Source organism: Mustela putorius, unplaced genomic scaffold (genome assembly GCF_011764305.1).
Source record: "Mustela putorius furo isolate JIRA1106 unplaced genomic scaffold, ASM1176430v1.1 tig00000196_pilon_pilon_pilon, whole genome shotgun sequence".
In the NCBI taxonomy this organism is placed as follows: domain Eukaryota; kingdom Metazoa; phylum Chordata; class Mammalia; order Carnivora; family Mustelidae; genus Mustela; species Mustela putorius.
This window is the reverse complement of record NW_025421310.1, coordinates 6,573,435-6,577,743: the sequence shown is the minus strand read 5'-3', so window position 1 is coordinate 6,577,743 and position 4,309 is coordinate 6,573,435. Positions and strand designations below refer to the sequence as shown.

Genomic DNA, 4,309 nt, shown 5'->3' with positions numbered 1-4,309 from the left:
AGCGACATTCCAACACATGTGGCCCTTGCAGCCAACTTCCCTAGGAAACGGTCCCCGGTTGCGTTTTAATTCAATCGGGTACTGGTTTCGGCCGGCTCCCAGTGGAGGTCCCACGGCCAGAAGTGGCTAGACCGGGCATGTGGAGGGGATCACATTAGATCAATCAGGAGGAAACCTCACACGGGAGTCTTAAGATTGGCAGCCGTCCTGGTGACTTAGTTGGCTGTCCCGTGCCCAAGAGAGACAACTTTCTATAAGAACAGGAATAAAGAGAGGCCATCAAGTTTCTGGGTCTTATTGCCATTCCGGCCAGGGTACTAACTTACAGCCAAAAGGCAGACGCTCTCCTCCCCGTGGAGTAGCCATGGGCTAGAGGATTACAGCCTGAGCAATTGACATGCAAGTGTTCCAATAAGCCCATACTCCTTGAAAAAGCCCCTGAAATCAGAGTAAATGGAGAGAAAGTACTCACCAATTTTGCACCGAAGCTCAGAGTCCAAATGTAACGACTCACAGCCCCACGTTGGGCGCCATATGATGAAGTTCTAGAACCTAGGTGAGGTTTGGTGGGCTGAGGTCCGGAGCCGATGACCAAGAAAGAATTCTTGAGACATCTTTGGTGCAAAATGGTGGTTTATTAGAGCATGGGGACAGGACCCGGGGACAGGAAGAGCTGCGGCCCCGGGTTGTGAGGGATGGCAGGTTATGTACCCTGCTGTTGGGGGAAGGTGAGGGGAAGGGAGGTTTCAGTGGAGTTTTCATATGCTAAAGAGGGCCTACAAGGTGCCAGGATGTTCCAGGCCTGCCGGAGGCCTTGCCCTTGCTGCTGGATCAGTGTTGTCTTTAGACCGGCCATTAACATTAAGATAGTTGGGAGACTTTTTGGTGGGGTGTCACAATCCTGCTATCAATCATCTTTGTTAGTGAGATTTAGGACATTTGTAAGCCAAGGGAGACTCCTGTCTAGCAGGATTGTGAGCTCTGCAAGTTAACTATTTGCTTATTGTTCATGGCAGTCAGGGCTGCCTGAGGGATGCTACACTTATGGAGGGGAAAGGGTGCAAGGCGCCAGCTTTTGCTTTGTCCTCAGCCAGCCTCCTGCTCCCTCATCACCCATGCATCAGGCTCCCTGCTCAGTGGGGAACCTCCTTCTCCCTCTCTCTCTCCCCCTGCTTGTGTTCCCTGTCAAATAAAATTTTTTTTAAAAAATGAGATAGGTTCAGCTGGGTGGGAGGATAACACACCACTCATCACAAATTCATGTTAACATATTAAAAACCATTATGTTTGATTAATTGAAGTACATTAAATTCACACATAGACTATGTTATGCATTTCAAATCCACTGTTACAGTTGTTCAAAATACGGAATACAAGCGTTAACCCCCATAGCTGATATCATGATGTGGAAGTGACTTCCTTGAGTTCCAGTGCTGCTGACAGTCGCAACAGATGTGTATGTCCAGCTATATGGCATGGTAGGGAAGAGTTAGATAACCTCTTTCTGTTATCGGGGGGGATTTCTTCATTTCAATCGCATCTACTCCTATTCTCTAAAGATTGCTATTACAAAGATACATCAGTAGTTAGCTGGTGCACCACCTTTTTTTCCTTAAAGAGCAATCAGGAAAACCTTGTATGTCTAATATTCAGGAAGTTCTTTAGTTTTAGTAAATGGAGAAAAATATTGTTCTGAACACCTATTTCATGGCAACTTACATCAATGCTATAACCCTAAGCTGTGTCTCCATTTAGATTTTTTTCATTCATGTTTTGTATTACACAGTTCTCATCTTCCAAAGAAAATCTGGGATGCGTGAGTCCCCCCGAGTGCAGCAGGGCATCGAATGCCATTGATGAAGCAAAAATCAGGCTCACAGATTCATGCACCCAATACAAGTAAGTCAATCTCCAGAAGTGATTTGAGAATAAAGTACATTAATATTTGTTGGTCAGAAACCTCAAAAAGGCTCAATATAACAAAAAGCACATCGAAACTAATTGTACGCTTGTAAAAACTCCCCCACTGAATCTTTCCAACGTAACGGCATATGCATTTTCCAAGTGTAACTTGATCTTTTTCCTTGGGCTAATGAGTACTGTCTGAATAGAGGGACTGATACACTCCTTTTACATGATATTTGTGACATTTATTGACATTAGATGTTCAATCAGAGAGTTTTTGAAATTATTTGTATGATTCAATTTACCTTCTTTAGCACTTTCTGTGTTTGTAAACGTGTATATTAAAATGAGGGTCTTTCCACAATCATGTTTCTAGGGTTTGAACCAAGTGTGCATTTTGGGACACTGATTATAGACTGAATTCCAGTTAAAGGTCACATCACATTTTACCATGTTGTTCCCATAGAACTACGATGTTGTGAGTTTCAGGGAGAGAGAGGATGGGATTCTTTAGATGTGTATAGATATTCTCCAGTTATATCGGATGCAAGGTCTGTGATGTAAGGGTTTTACAGTCCTTACTCCTAGTCTTTACATTTTTAAAGTTTCTTGCCAGTATGACTTCTATGATGTTTGCGAAGGTGTGAGCGCTGGTTAAAGGCCTTGCCACATTCTTTGCATTTGTAAGGTTTCTCTCCAGTATGAGTTCTGTGATGCTTAAGAAGGTTTGAGTGCAATAAAAAGGCCTTGCCACATTCCTTACATTTGTAAGGTTCTTTCTCCAGTATGATTTCTGTGATGTACAGTAAACGATGAGCTCTGGTGAAAGGCCTTGCCACATTCTTGACATTTGTAAGGTCTCTCTCCAGTATGAATTCTGTGATGTTGAGTAAGGAATGCCTGCTGGTTAAAGGACCAACCACATTCCTTACATTTGTAAGGTTTTTCACCAGTATGAATTCTGTGATGTCGAGTAAGTGTTGAGTAAATTTTAAAAACTTTGCCACATTCTTTACATTTGTAGAGTTTCTTTCCAGTATGGATTTGCCTATGTTTCCTTAGGGATGAGCAGTACTTAAAGGTTTTACCACATTCTTCACATTTGTATGATTTCACTTCAGTATTCATTTGCTGATGCTGAGATCAGGTTGAGTGCCAGTCAAAGACTTTACCACATCCCTTAAAAATGCGTGTTTTCTCTCCACTAGAGATCATCTTGTTTCTACTTAGTCTTGATGACTGACTAAATGTGGGACCACGTTTAGCATATCTGAATGGGTTTTTGGCCTCATGAATTCTCTGATCATCACCAATACTGGAGGACTGCTGAGGACCATTCTCACACTGACTGGATTCATCAGGATTTTCTCCCAAATGGATACTCTCATGTGTAATAAGGTTAGACCTCTGATGAAAGACTTCCCCACATTTATAACATTCATACTGGTTCTCTGAAACTGAGTCCTCACACGTCTGTGAACACTGCAGCCCTGGTTAAGTGTTTTCTCAGATTCAGGGCACTGAGTAATGCTGTCTCCATTGGAAGGGCTCTGGTCATTCTGGAGGGTTGACTCCTCAGTGACACCCCTCTCATATGGATCCTGATTAGCACTTTGTTCTTCATTATTCAGTCTCTGATTTTCAGAAGTATCTGATGGAAAAGTCAATCCAATCCCATTATGAAAATGGTTCCAATCATTGTTTTCAGCACGGACTAGGTAACTTTCCAAACTGTCTTTCCACAAAGAGCTATGTTGGAATACTTGAATGGAGCTTCTGCTGACAGAAACACACTGCTTTGTGGAAGCAGCTGACTTAAAAAGGGAGGTTTTCCATGATGTTTTATATCCTTCACTATTCGGGTCATTTTAAGTCTTATTAGACGCAGTTGACTCAGATGGGCTACGTCCTTCATGGTATCTTTGATGCCCTTCCCTCTCCCTATCACCGTCCCGGTCTGTCATTAAGTATACATTTTCAAGAGCACTATTTTTGTATCTACTCATTGTCACTTTTTGGAAATAAGCTTCTATGCTCAGATTTTGCAGAAAGTTCTGGGCGTCATGTGAAGATATGACTGAAAGATATCAAATAAGAGAAAAGGAAACTTATTGCACTTACTACTTTCAGATGAATATACTGATGGCTTGTAACATACAAGTTTCCAGTCAATCAGAGAGTGTCAGAAAGATGGCTGGGAAGGAATCATCAGAATTTCCTTCCTCCACGGACACCTTACCTTTGAACACAACATACTGACCACATACCCTAATAGATAATTCTGTGATACTGTCATGTTCTAGCACAAATCCTTTTCTGTATCTCAAATAATCTGGAAAAGTGCCACATACGTGTAAAATTAGAAGGATGGTTATTTAAATACAAAATTGAAATGAACCAAATA

At 42.0% G+C, this 4,309-nt stretch overlaps 1 pseudogene; it reads right to left on the bottom strand.

Moving 5' to 3' along the window:
• Positions 1-1,247: 1,247 nt before the first annotated feature.
• LOC123391167 lies at positions 1,248-3,499 on the bottom strand (annotated as a pseudogene).
• Between the last annotated feature and the right edge of the window lie 810 nt (positions 3,500-4,309).